The sequence below is a fragment of the Cebus imitator genome, unplaced genomic scaffold (assembly GCF_001604975.1).
Source record: "Cebus imitator isolate Cc_AM_T3 unplaced genomic scaffold, Cebus_imitator-1.0 Scaffold52, whole genome shotgun sequence".
NCBI lineage: Eukaryota > Metazoa > Chordata > Mammalia > Primates > Cebidae > Cebus > Cebus imitator.
In genome coordinates this window covers 4,640,635-4,655,915 of record NW_016107367.1, presented here as the reverse complement: position 1 = coordinate 4,655,915, position 15,281 = coordinate 4,640,635, and positions in this window count along the sequence as shown.

Here is a 15,281-nt window from a genome sequence, read left to right as displayed (position 1 = left end):
AAAAAAAAAAAAAAAAGAAAACCCCTGGAAATTGAGGGGAATTCCATTTACTTTGAAAGGCTCAAGTTGAGGGACAGCATCTGTCAAGCACCAGATATGGCCCCTGGAACCTGGTCGGTGCTTAAGGATGAGAACTGTTCTTGTGACCCCAGGTCCATCGCTCACTTCATTAAAACACAGGCATAGGCTCAGCTCCCTGCATGAACTACATTTCTTTCAAGGCTTCTCTGCAGACTTTGGGTCAGCCTCTTGCTGTGGTTCCACATTCTTTGCTCTCTGCCCTCCTTCGTCCCATCCTTCCCACTGGGCTCCAGTGGCTCTCACATGCTCCCTTCCAAAACCAGCTTCTTTCTTCTACTGATAACTTGGTCTCACATGGCAGTCCCTGTACTAAGTGCCAAGCGATCCATCTTCTGGCTTTCCTGCTATTCCATCTTATTTTCACACAATGCAATAAGGTGGCTATGTTAGTTTTCTAGGACCATGTGGAGCAAATAACAGAGACGTCTAATGACAGAATCAAGATGCCTTTGACAACAGAAACTGATTCGAGGACAGTTCTGGAGGCTTGAAGTCTGAGGTCCTGATGTGGGTAGGTTGGGTCCTTCTGAAGCTGTGAGCGAGCAGGTGTTTCCCACCTTCCTCCTGACTTTTGCTGGCTGCCAACCATCTCTGTCGTTTCTTGACTTGTAGAAGCATCACGTCATCTCTGCCTTCATCTTCACATGGTGTTCTCTTTGTGTGCATGTCTCCATGTCTTATCTTCCCCTTTTGATTAGGATGCAAGTCATATTAGATTAGGGTCCCCTCTATTCCAATGTGACTTCGTCTTAACACATATGTAAGGACCCCATTTTCCAATAAGGTTCCATTCTGAACTGAGGTCCTGGGGCTTAGGGCTTCAACATATGAACTTTGAGGTGACACAGTTCAACCCATAACAGTAAGTCTTATTTTTCTTCACTGCTCATGTCACAAAACAAAATAAAATGAATCTCAGAGAAGCAGTGCATGCCAGGTCTAGGAACTAGCTTTTGGCTTGGCTATTCTAAACCGAGTCTCCCCAACAATTCCAGGGAGCAGTCTTTCTTCTTTGACCAGCAACCTCTCTAAAAACCAGAGAGGCAAGCAGGGCATTGCTTTGCAGCTGCAGGAGACTGGCGGCAGGTTTCCACAAGGCTGGCATCCGCCATCCCTGCTTTAGGTGGTACCTATGAACGTTTGACAATCTGCTTCAGAAAAGCATTGGATGTGGCTTCCGAATGGCCAGGAGGCTGGTGTTTCCTCTGGTTTCATGAGGTCTCCAAAGTTCGTGGCCAAGCCGCTTCCCAGGAGCCCAGGCCCTCTCAAGCTCAGGTGTGCGCTCACATGGCACCTGGGCCTACTGGGCTCTCATCACACCTCACATTTGCTCTTCCTGAAATATGGCCCATGTTGGCACATGCTGGGTCCCTGTTGGCTCTCCCTGAACCTACCGACCGCCTTCTCTGTCTTCCAGAGTGAGTGAGCTAAACACAGTCTCTCCTCCTTCGCTGGCCCCACCACCCGCTCCCACAGGCAGGGTGAATGCCTCCGTCAGCTATTCTTTATATCACCACCTCCAAGAATTGCCTTGGAATTATTTTGGCTTCTTTTCTTGCATCCACCATTAGACTATGTCCTGCTTATAGAAACACATCGGCTTTGAGTTTACGTCCCCTTCAGTAGGTTCATCTCTGTCTTCCCATCACTAGGCAGAGGCGGGCCTTGGCAGATAACAGGGGCAGAGCAAATGCCATTCGAGAATGGCTGCACCTATATCTGGGCACTGATCTTCAAGATGGAGACTGAAAACAAAGGTTCTGATTTAAAGCCATTATCAAAACAACTAGGGAGAGAATTCAAACTCAAGTCTTAGGAAGGACAGTTGAAAGATGGATGCAATTTCATCCTAAGGAATGGCTGAAAGGGCCTAATGTCACAGGCTTCTGATTGAAAAGGCTGTGCTAGGTGAGACAGAGTGAATGCAACCTACCAGTTACCTTATCCTGCCAAGAGGATTCATACACAGAACTTAAGGGAGTCAGGTTTTAGTTCAACATGCAGGAGAAATTCCTCATGGAACTGTCAAAAAAAAAAAAAAAAACGATAAAATGAAACAAGAAGACCATGCTTCCCCAGTCTAGAATGAGCACTCTACGTCTAGGGCAGAAGTTCTCAGCTGGGGCAATTTTCCCACCCCCTGCCTCCCACCACATACACACACATAACCAGAGGACTTTTGCCAATGTCTGGATCCATGTTTAATTAAAACACTGCGGGGTGGGGAACTGCTACTGGCTTCTAGTGGGCAGAGGTCAAGAATGCTGCTCAAAAGCCTATGGTACACAGGACAGCCCACAAGAAAGGACTGGCAGGTCCCGAATTTCATTGGTGCTGAAATGGAGAAACCTGGCACCAGAGATGTCGCATCCCAAAGCAGGTCATGTATTGGTAATATAGCATGAGTGACCGTTCACCATGCCGAAGACTCCCCAGGTAAGCTGTTTAAATGCCAATGCTCTTAGAGATGTTATTTCAGTGGGTCTGGGGTAGGCTTGGGAGCTGACTTTTCTCATAACAAGAACCCTGGTGACCCTAAGTAGGGATCTGGGGCCCCAATTCTAAGAAATATTTTGCCAGATGACCTTTGAGGTCCCTCCAACCCTGAAATCTCCTGACTCCAAGAGAGAAGCAGCAGAAAGATAAAGGCATTTACCCCATTACCCACCTTCAGAAAATACTGGTTGAAGGGCCCAGTTAATTAGGACTTTTTAAAAACTTGGAGATCTATTTTTTTAATAAGAAAATGAACATAAGTGCAAAGCATCATGACTACTCATTATTTAATTTAATGATTTGTGAAGATTCTGTTGCCATGGTGACTGAGCACTATTTATAAAAATTAAGAACATAAATTATAAATAATAATATTATTACAAGCAGAAGGGACTCGAACTTCTCAATCAGAGGGAATAATTTCCAGATGGGAAAAAAAAAAAAAAACCAAAACATTGTTTGCATCACATATGGGGAAGGGTGCTGGCGAATTTGCATTTGCACAATGTTCTAGAGGGAGAAATCAGGTCAAGATGATGATTTTATGTCATTTGCATGACAGTCCACGTCTCTGTATTCCACAGGGTATATCAGATCTGCTGTGTGATTCCGGAGAGCGAGGGTGGGGCCGATATGGTGTCAGGGAAAGCACAGAGGCAGGGCTGAGATGTCACCTCTGAGATGTCAGAGTCAGCACCCCACTACCCCACAACCCCCTCACCATGGTGATACAAACCAGTTTCCCAACTTTTCCTAGACTCAGGGAGAGTCGGGTCAGAATGCCTGCATTTACTGACGGCAGGCAAGTCCTCCATTCCATGGCACTCAGCTTCGCTCAATCCCTGTGTTCAAGCGCTGTGTCCTAAGGTAGCTGAAGCCAAGGGAAGTGGGCCAGCCAAGGAGGTTGAGGCAGAGGCCAATGGGGCAACATTGCTGCCCTCAGAGTTTGCAGCCAGACTCTGCTGCCAAGTGATTAAGGGTCCCTGTCATCAAGTGTGAGACACTCAAATTAGGGACAACCACTTCCACCTAGGAGATCCAGGAGAGGAATTTAGACCTAGTGTTCAGCTAAGCTCATGCGCCTTGTGTTGGTGGTAAAGGGACAATATCAGAGCCCAGGTGTGGTAATTCCCAATCTAATGCCTGTCTACATGGTCCAGCTTCTCCCCTCGATGTCCTCCCAGGGCCCTCTGCAGACCAGCTACCACCACCAGTTGTTAATAAGCATACCTGCTTGGGTCCTGGTGCTGTTTTGACAATCACCAGCGTGTTCTGGCTAGAATCAGGCTGCACTGCCCTAAGAGATTGCTCTGACGGGGACCATACAATTCCCAATCTAGTCACACCACCTGTTTTCTAACACAGCTAGTTATTGATTACTAATCATGTTCATACTAGGGATTTTCACATTAAAGCTTTTCTCCTTACTCATTGCTAGTGCAAACTCTATCCATCCCACAAGGACTAAAGTCAACCAGCACTGACTCCAGAAAAGAAATCCTACCCTGATGCCCCAAACCACCCCTTGTATTTTGAAGCAACATGTTGGAATCAGAGGTCAGGGTGCATTGCTGACAGCAAAGCCATTGTGCAGAGAAGAAAGCTCTAGCTTCTGCACTTGTGTTTGAATTGGTTCTGGACTAGCCTTGGCACACCAGCCTGCCTCCAGCAGACATGTGGAGGGCAAGCTTGGACCACTGTTGGCACAAACCCCCAAAGAGTGGACCCCAAAATAACTCCCTTGTCCACTGAATTACTTCAAATTAAGGTGCTTTTAAGGATTGAGGGTTAACCAGAACATACTCCAGGCACTGATAGCAAATGGAATGTTTACAGAACATAATTGTCTGTCCTCAACATGGCAAAGGAAATTAGGTCTCCACAGAGCTGCTGCTAAGATGAATACTTGAACACAAATGAGAAGCACAAGATGAGGCCTAGCAAAGCAGGTGGGTATATATTAAGGCAGGAGTTGGGGGCAGGGAATGCTTCAGGAATTGAATTCATCCCCTTTAACTTTGCCCCTAAAATTTTTATCTCTTGAAAATGTAAGTTGGTTAAGCAGTGAAAATGGACTATGTGCTGCCCTATTAAAAAGTTAGTCACCATTTTTTTTTGGCATAAGAGAGGAGTTGTTTCCACCATAGCTGACTCAAGGGAAAGAGATGGGGAAGGAGGAGAGACTTCCAGAATTGGAGAAACAGGCTTTTCTCTCAAGGGCCCTCTGACCATAGAAGCCAGGGACATGCTGACTGTCCTGCTGTGGGTACCAGACACCAGGGCCGCTGAGCAGAGTGTTAAGGGCATATGTCCATGCAGCCAGCTTCCTTCTTGCTCTTCTGGTTGTGAAGGTCATAAGTAATACTGCTTTGTATCCAGGTAATCTCCTTAAGGCTTTGATAGCTATTCTCTCTCATGTCTCACTACAAAACTATTTCTGGAGGAGTAGGAGAAAAATGGAGATTATGTATATCAACTTATAATTGGGGACCTTGACCTCCAGAGAGGTTGGAATTACCCAGAAAGCGGTCCATTGGATTGTGTCCAGCGTGACCTAATATCTCAGATTAACCATCCTTTTCTCACCATCAGACCTCTCTGTATTCTTAGAGTTGGGGAGCTTTCAGTAAAGCCAACGTCACTGTCTCCTTCTTTGCCACCTGCCTCCAAACCTGCTGTATTGATCTCCTCACCTCTAGCCTAATCGATTGCCTGATGGTGTTCTCCCACTCCTTTCCAAGAATGAAGAGAATTACGGCCCTCCCTGCCTGCACACATCTTGTGCTTCCAGGGGCTGCCCTCTGCATTCATATCTGAAAATGTGTCTTTCTGTCTTCTCTCTGGAGAAAATTCCAAGCCAAGTCTTTATCCAGTGGCTCTTCCTGCATCCCCGCTGGACTTGATCCTGAGATACAACAACCGTGCCATTTGTTCCTGGTCTTCTGGACCCTGTACGAGGAAAACAGCTTCCTAAGGATCACCAGGCCAATGTAAGCCCTGCTGACTCAGTGTCTACCCTGGGAAATTCAAGCAAAATCGTTCTTCTGCATTTTATAATGAAACCACTCCTTGCTCTGTTCTCAACTACCTGAGTTATCTATGCTTAAGGATCAGACACATTTTATGATGCCAGTTATTTCTTCCAAATGAGAGCAGATAGAGGAAAAAAAGTAAAGTCAAGGAATTTGACATTTGACTCATTGGATAGATGGATTGTATGGCAGGCAGTTTTCAAGGACAACCCACAGGTCTGATAGCTGGGCAGCCATCTGACCGCACGGACTCTGTGGAGAACGTTGTGGATTTTCTTTTCAGGTTTGGCCTGATTTGGTTTCCTCCAGAGGGCTGTACACACAGACACTGAAGCTGCTACAATCTGAGCCCTTGTTTCTTAGGATCTGGCTTGGGTGGACAGGGAGAGGTTTTTTTTTATTTTCCTCAAGGGAAAAGGAGGGGCAGGGAGAGGGAAAGAGGAGGATGGGTTTATTGGCGAGTTTGAGTCCCATAAATACTCATTCATCAAAGGTAAGGAAATAATTCGTTTTCCACGGAGATACCACAGGCTGCTTGCCCAGTGCTCAGATAAACATTTATTTAGGCAGATAGTTTATGAATTGTACAGTGCTTTTTAAAAATGGGGTGGTGGGGAACAATTACAATATCCTGAAGTGCTTCCCTGGGTTCCATGAGAACCCAAGGAGGAGCTCCTCTGAAGGAGGCAGGCATTCCCTTGCGGGAGCTACCCCTGCCCCCACAGCCACTCTTGGCTACCCATGGCCTGCACAGTGAAGGCCAAGGACTCTCAGACTCACAAAATAGCAGGGCTGAAATGGGCTGTTTTAAGAGCTGTGGACCTTCCCCCTAGGAAAATGGGTATATGCTTACACATCCAACCAGTTTTCCATAACTCTCAAAGCGCGCAATCTACTCGAAGCCCCCCAGGAACACCCTAAGAGTCCTTGCACTGTAGTTAATCCTGCTTCCGCTCACATGCCTTATTTTACAGATGTGGAGATCAGAAGCTAAGCCCAGAAAGAGGTAATTCAAATTGTAAGTCCATGGGCAGCCAGAGCAGATGCAGGATGGAGCCTTTCTTATTTCTGATCCTCTTCCACCAAGAAAACAAAGAAAATCCAAATCCACAGGTGGAGGCCTAGCTGGTGGAGGGGAATGGGGCAAAGTTAAGCTGAAATGGAGCTATTCAAGGACTGGTAATTGAGAATCTGCACCCTGGAGGAGCTCAGTGCTTGTGATGAGTCTAGAGACACCTTTGCATCCTCAGTGCTCAATGCAACACCTGCTGTTATCATTTGGGTAATATTGTTTCAATTAACTCAATAACATAAGGAATTTCTGCTCCATGCCAGAAGCCAAGGACACAAACATGAATAAGGAACAGTCTGGTAAAGAAGTCAGGTGAAAAGAAAGAAAAAAAAAACTAAATAAATGTGATCCTTATGTTTTGTTATGAAAGAGGTTTAACAGAAGACATGGCAGTAAAGAGGAAGGAGTAATTATTCCTGCTGAAGGTGACAAAAAGAAAAGCCTCATTTAGGAAATTAGATTTGACCTAAAATACAAGTAAAAGAAAGGCCTTCGTGTTGATTAGGGTCCATAACCAATTTAAATAATGAGCAGAAAAGAAGAAAAATAAATAAACAGAAGGGAGGAAGAAAGAGAAGGAGATAGGAAAAGAAAGGGAGTGTAAAAGGAAGTACCCAGTCATGAAGACAGAAATTACTCCAGGTGCTTCAACCAGAGAGAGTCAGATACTGGGAGCTGGATACACAGGAATGTCCTTTTTCTTTTCTTTTCTTTATTTCTTTTCTTTTCTTTTTTCTTTTTTTGAGATGGAGTTTTGCTCTTCTTGTCCAGGCTGGAGTGCAGTAGTGCCATCTCCACCTCCTGGGTTCAAGCGATTCATCTGCCTCAGCCTCCTGAGTAGCTGGGATTGCAGGCACCTGCCACCACACCTAGCTAATTTTGTATTTTTAGTAGAGATGGGGTTTCACCATGTTGGCCAGGCTGGTCTCGAACTCCTGACCTTAGATGATCCACCCACCTCAGCCTCCCAAAGTGCTGGGATTACAGGCATGAGCCACTGTGCCCAGCCAGGCCATGGAATTTTTGAGGAACCAAATAAGAGAATAGTGAGAGAATCCAGGAATTAGTAACAGTTGGAAGCCACTGCCACCAAGAAAGGAGATGGTGTTACCAGAACCCAGAGGCAGAGACCATCTGGTGGGAGCTAGAGCCACAGGAGACACTTCCCAGTTGGAGCTGGAAACACAGAGGGGCACAAGCGCTGTCGGGAACGATCCTGGAGAGTGGGAGAAGCACACAGGCTTTTCCTTCCTCTACCTTCTGACCTTCTGGCAGTGTCTCCCAATAGTCAGCCCCACTCAGAAGCTGGAGGAAAGTCAGGCTGCGCAAATACAGTGCCTCATGTTGTAGATGAAAATGCCGAGACTCAGAGCCATTGAGCCGCCCGTCAAAGGTCATAGACATGGTACACAGGCAGGCCGCTCTTGCCCCAGAGGCTTTGTGCTTGACCCTTTGACAAAACCACCTCCCAATCTTTAGACTTCACTAAATATTTTGCTCATTTATCTTCCAAAATGCTTTCACAACATTTTCATGTTTCCAGTTGGACTTATTTCTCAAACATCACTTACCAGGGTCTTTGTTCTAATCCCAGATTCTATCAACTGAGAATTACTTGCTTTCAGGAGGTACAGCAAAATTCAATCTTTTGATAAAAAAAAAATTAAAACAACCATTATTTGTGATGCTTTTTTTCAGATAACTGCGTGAAAATCAGTTTTATCTTAAGTAACAGTTTTTATCGTATTATGAGAATTGTATTTCTGGCACTAAAAGCAAAGGTCTTATAAGCCTCAGGATTGGAGATCTTTGGGAAATGTTTAAGAATCATGAGCCCAGACTGCAAACACAGGACCTCACGCTAATCGGAGATCCTTTCCATTGACAAGAGTTTAGTCATCACCAGCACCCCAAATCCAGATCGTTCCAAGCCCCTTTGGCAAAATAGGTGCCTCTGTTACAGGCAATTTGTGCTTTAAGATTTCAGCTTGGTCATTACTGCTGCTGCAGCTGATTTAAATATTTTAATGAATGATGTTATTGTCTCTGTGCCTGGAGGTCTTTGCAGCAGAGGTCGCAATTTGAAGGAGGAAAAAAATTCAGAAAAATAGCCCTAAATAAGTCAGTGATGATGGATGACTCACTTTGGTTGTGTAGCAAAACCTAGGCTAGAATGTCCCCATGCTCAAGGCTCACAAGCTAGGGAAGGATGCCTTCATCTTGGAGAGGAGGGGCACTGAGGCACAGAGGTGAGTTATTGGAGGAACTAAGGCCATCTTCCAAGAGCATCTTCACCAGATTGAGCCACAACTAAGGGAATGGGGCAGGTAAAGTGTTAAGAATAAGCACAGGGGTACGGCTTCATGTATAAAGTTCCTATAGGCACAGGGCTCTAGGGACAGGAGAAAATGATCACAATGTTGTAGATCAAATTGCCTGGGGGGTTTTGTCTATTATTCCACTCAAAGAGAATATGTCCCAAGGTGTGCATGACTTGGGAGTTGTGGCTTCTTTTACTAAATAGGTCCCAGTTCCAACACATGTGAACATCTTACCAAGGAGGCTGTGATTCTGGTGCTTAACAATGGGCATTTCTCATGCAAGCTGGATCCAAAACCATGGCCTAGTTCTGCCTTTGATCTTCTATCAAAGAAGCAGTAGAATGCTCCACCTTTGGAGAAAACTAGAGGGGATGGGGGAGAGATGACCCATCAGCCTCAACATGGTGGCCTCCAAAGGGATTTCAAGAGCTCATTGCCATGATGGCTTTGGACCCCACCCCTGTAAGCAGTATGCGTGATGGCCAACATGGACAGGGGCCACAATGGTCACTATGGTCATTTGTTCACGTAGTTACGCATTCAGCAGGTGTTTATTGAGCATCATCTCTGTTGCAGACCATGACCAGGAGATGGAGATGCAGTGAAGATTGGACAGTCAGGGGCTCTCTCTGCTTAACACTTGCATTCTGGGGGGGTAGACATACACTAAACAAGAACACAAATCAGTAAGTAGTGTAATTCCAGGTAGTGATCGGTCATGGTGAATGAGGAAGTACATTAAGGAGATAGGGGAGGGTGTAGCTTTGGATATTAGGGACAGGGGGCCAATAAGGGTAAGCAGACACCTGGACGATGTGAAGAGGGAGTTCATGCACAGATCCAAGGAAAGGGAACTGCAGAAAAGGTATCAGGCAGAAGGAGGTGGTCACATTTGAGAAATAACTCACAGAGCTGACTACTCACCACTCAGTGTGATCCTCCCAGAGAAAGAGTGAGGTGGTAGGGAGATCAGATTAACCCCATTTTATAGATCAAGAACTTGGAACTTGTGAAGTCCTGGCCCAGGGCATGTCCAAGCCTAGCAGACAAGGCAGGTATGGATGTGGCCAGGGAAGGCATTTCTGGGTAGAACCCAGGGATAGAGATGATAAAAATGCAATTGAACACAGGCGAGGTCAGAGAACTATAATCCGTAGTCAGCCAAGGGTCAGCCTATGGGCATGAACACAGATACTGAGACCCCAGGTCGAAGGCACTTATCAAATATCAGTCAGTGTCAGGGAGTCTCTGTGTGGCAATGTAGGTTCTGGAGTCCAGTGTTTGTACAAGCACAAGGATAAACTACAAAGGTCTTTTCAAGAGCCTCTAGAAGCCTGGCTTTCTGAGATTTTATCTTACTTACTTCTAAATCTAAGTGCAACCACTTATGGTTAGATGCACATGCAAAGAAGTTGTTAAAATTGTGCTTGAAAAGAATAATTAGAGGTCATTTGAAATGAGAGGAAAGATAAATCCACTGAGGCTCTTGTTTAAGACGGCTGCCACAGATGAATCTTGGGTGGAGTCCATGGCAGCCCAAGCCAGGGTTGTCTTGTGGAATTGTTGGATGGGAGAAAATAAGAATGTATTCTGGGAGATATTTCTCCAGCCCTAAGTTTATTTTTTGGATCCTCACATAAAAGATTCCTCTCCTGACAGCCTTTTTATGGCCAAACCCAGGTCAACTTCTATTGGGGAGGTATGACAGATACTGCGTGCAGTCGTCAACTGCCAGTGTGGGTAATTCCAGGGTGTGGGTAGGATGCCGGCCAGCCCTGAGCCCCACCTGTGTCAGAATGCTGCCTTTCTGTTAGCCTTCAATTTTCCCCTGAACAATTCCCAGAGCATAGCCAGACAGGGCGGCTGCTCCCCACTGCCGTGGAGCCCCTGGGCTTGCCATGGCCAGTGTAGACAGGGAGAGCTCAGGGGCGGACAAAAGAGGCATCAGCCACCGCCCCCACCCTTCACGTTGCCACAGAGATTCCCTGCCTTGAGGATCTGGCCTTGAACAAAGCGAGCAGTGCGAGCCCGTCGTAATTAAAGTTTTCAAGGTTTCTGCTTCAGTTGTTTTACTCAAAAAGCATGATCTCTTGGAGATTAAGATGATGAAACTGGTATTTACGGAAGCTAAATGGCCTCAATCCTGGGCCTTAGTGGGGCAGCCTGGGAGGAGGCAGGCTGGGGAGACGGCCAGAAAAGCACAGGAAATGCTTTTTGCTCTGAGAAGGCCCTGGCGGGCAGCCTTCCGCAGCTCACACGAGCTCTGGGATTTCCATTCAACCACTCTCTGGCCCAGCCACCATGCCGCCATATTCCCTCCCAAGCTAATCCAGAACGTGAGCCAGTGAAAAGGTTTGGAAATCCCACCTCTTTTTTCAGGCATTCAGGGTGCTCAGTCAGGGAGCTCTCTTCTCAGGGCCTCTTACCAGGAATTCACATAGTCACTTCATGTCTACGGAAAACCTGTATCATCGGTCCACTGAGATGAATATGTCCTCACCAAAACAAATAGGTATAGTCAGGAAAATCACACGCTTATAAAAACCACTGTGATTAGATGCAGGAGTACCCAGACTGACACAATCCTATTTAATAGATATTGGTTGGATTAAGTCCCTTCTATGCAGAAAACTCTGCACTGGACATTATGCTAAGCTCCAGTAACAAGAACAACTGACAACTTCTGGGAAGTTACAGTTTAACAAACCTTTCATGACATTGTCTCATTGATTTATGCCACTAGCCTGTGAGGTCCTAATTATTAATGCCATTTGACAGAGGCAAATAAAGATCAGAGACATCAAGCAACTTTCTCAGGGTCACACAGTAACAAATGCAGTCAAAATTAGGCTTGAATCTAAGGTTTCAGACTTTCAATTCTGCGTTCCTTCCTCTACAGTGGACTTCTGGTACACATACAGGTACTTCAGAGAGCTGAAAGATTAATACCTTGTTTAAATAGAATGGAATGATCTGTATTGACTCAGTCCAGTCTGTACTGGTCTCCTGTGCATTTGCCACCAGGGTTGTAACTCTGAACATTGGCGAACAAAATGCCCATTGTTGACAAGATCACAATCACCCGCATGCACACAGTGATTTATCATGCTAAACACTTTACACATATCGCTTATTTAACCTGTACGCAATCCTCTGAGGCAAATAGTTACATCATCCCCACTTTACAGAAGCTAAAGGAAATGACGTAACTTACCTGGTGGTCACACAGCCTGGGAGGTTCAAGAGCTGGAACCTTGATTGATCTCTCTCTCCAGAGCTCCAGCCATGATGCTACTCACCCCTAGAGCAGCTGCCAAAGTGTGGTAACAAGGTGGCTTAAAACAACAGAAGTTTATTCTCACAGTTCTGAAGCCTAGAAGTTACATGTGAAGGTGTTGGCAGGAATATGCTCCCTTGAAGCTTCTGAAGCAGGACCCTTCCTGGCCTCCTCAAGTTCTGGTAGCTTCAGCCGTTCCTTGGCTTGTGACTGTATCACTTCAGTCTCTGAACTGCCTTCTTTCTGTGTCTCTGACTTCATCTCTCCTCTTTTTATGAGGGCACCTGTCAGATTAGAATAGGATCTCCTCTAATTCAGTATGTTTCCTCTTAACTTGATTATATCTGTAAAGACCCTAATTTCAAAGAAGAGCACCTTCACAGGTACCAGGGGTAAGGATTTTAAGGTATCTTTCTGGGGGACACAACTCAACCTATACAATATCTGTTGTCATCACCCCTACCCTACCCTCATGCCAGGCTCCCTCTCTCATTTAAAATGAGAGTCATCTTCCAGTTGACAATTATAAAATGTTCAAAGGTTATAGGAGGGGAAATTGATCCTCAGGGAAAGGAAGTGATCCCAGAATGTCAAGGCTCTAATTGGAACCAGTTCCCTCACTCCAATCCACCAATCCTCATGCCTTTTTTTTTTTTTTTTTTTTGAGACAGACTCTCACTCTGTCACTGAGGCTGGAGTGCAAGGGTGTCATCTCGGCTCACTGCAACCTCCATCTCCCAAGTTCAAGCAATTTTCCCACCTCAGCCTCCCGAGTAGCTGGGATTGCAGGCACCTGCCATCATTCCCAGCTATTTTCGTATTATTTGTAGAGATGGCATTTCACCAGGTTGGCCAGGCTAGTCTTGAACTCCTGACCTCAGTAATCTACCTGCCTCGGCCTCCCAAAGTGCTGAGATTACAGATATGAGCCACCATGCCCAGGCTTTTTTTTTTCCAGGACTTGATGAGCTTCACCCTCTAAACAGGATGTAATGATGAGAATTGGCATGGCTAAGTCATTGTTAAACCAAACTTCTGAAGCTGCCATGTTTAAGAAATCGAGGAAATATTTATTGTGTGAACTAGTGAGAAAAGAAAAATCTACATTTACTCTGCACACATAACTTTCATGGTCCTAAAAATGATTAAGTCTTGCATCCAACATCTTTTGGGATTAACAGAGTTGTCTTCATTGTAAATATTGCTGTTTTCCTTGCCTGAGATTATATTAGTTAAAGTCATCACATGGAAAACCAATATCCTGATATAAATGTTGAGGAAAGTGTTTTCTTTATCCCCTTCATGGCTATTTAAGTATCTAGCAGTGATAAGGTTATACAAAATCTCAGAATATGTATGGCCAACTGATATTAATATTCAGAAGTAACTCCAAGCATCAAGTCACTCAAAATCTACACTGCCTAGGCAGAGGCCTGTATTTCCCAAATAAATTACTTATAAAACGTAATGTCTCGATGAAATATTCAAGTTTAAACCCATTTTGTATTCCCAATTTTAAATACAGACACAAAGTTATGCCACAGCTTCTGTGGCCGTATCTGAAAGTGAGCAGGCGCATTGAATCAATCAGCTAGAGTCGGCAGAGAGGAAAATAATCCCCCTTGTCAAAGTGAACTGCATAAATCCATAAATAAAAGCCAGAGCTACAGAAAATCTCAGTTATACAGGGAAGTTTGTCCACGTGCATTTAAAGACTTAACTTCCTTTCCCCCAGCTTGGAGATTTAAGGGTCCTGTCTTAATAGGCAAATACGTATGAACTTGACTTTCACCACAAACCTGTCTACAATTGCACCTGAATGTCTGTAGTTTTTAACTAGAGTTACATGTGGAAGCAGAAAATTGTTTGCAGAGCAAGAGAAGAGGGATAAAGAAATGTTGTTGTCTCAGAATTCGCTGTGCACCTGAGCAGAAGAGGAGGAGGAAAAAGCTTATTTCCATAGGCTCTCCTCCCTCCCTCTCAGGTAGCCTCCATCTCTCTGTGCCTGGTGACCTGTTTTGCCTCTGTGGAAATAGGACATAAGAAAATTTTGCCCAAGATCTTAAGATGCCAGAGTTTCCCCAACCCATTTTCAGGTCCATTTCTTTCTGGAAGATTCCATTCCTCCAAATCTGCATGGCTCCCTCCCGCAGGACTCTTATTCTCTTTAGCACAGATAACTCCTGGACATAAGCTGTAGGCCACTGTGCCCTTGATTGCCCAAGGCCAACGTTCCACTTCTAGCAGAATTAACCCAGATTATCAGGCAGCAGCTGAGCCTCAGTTTTCCCAGTTTAAAATGAGCTTTGCAACCCCCACCCTCAGACTGCACCAAAGCAATATGCAAATATAAACACTGATTTTTATAAATTGCTATAATTGGAATTGCTTTCATATCACCAGAACAACTTATGAAACTGCTTCATATTCTCTCTTGCTTTGCTGGTCGACACCAACAGCTATGGCCCCTCCACATATGAAGCACTATTTGTCCCACGATTTTTTCTTATATATTTTCCCCTTTGATTTTCTCTCCCTTGTTTTCTGTTTACTTCCTCTTTGTCCTTCTGCTTCCATGTTGCAATCAATGGTCTTATAATTTCCAGCTCAAGTCTAGGAGCCCCTGGTCTTTCTGGGCCCTGACATTCTGATCCATGAGGCAGCTTAGGCAGGAGGAGCCAGGTCCCAGGCTCAGACTGGAGAAGCTCTGGATGTCCTGGGAAGGGAGAGGAGAGAGCTAGGAGGGGAGGGAAAGGAAGGGCTGGCCAAGCAACCCTCCCCTCAGTTCCCAGCCCTCCAGACATTCCAAGGCGAGCAGGTCACAGTCCGTCTTTCTGAGCAGCATGTGCTGCGGGCGCTGCCGAGGTCAAGGGAATGCCCAGCAGTCACACCAACCCCAGCCCAATCCCAATCCAGTTCTCACCCACACACCGCAGAGACCCTCCCTTTTGTAAACTCTGTTCACAATTTCTTTAACCAAGACCCAGCTTTTCAGCCTACAG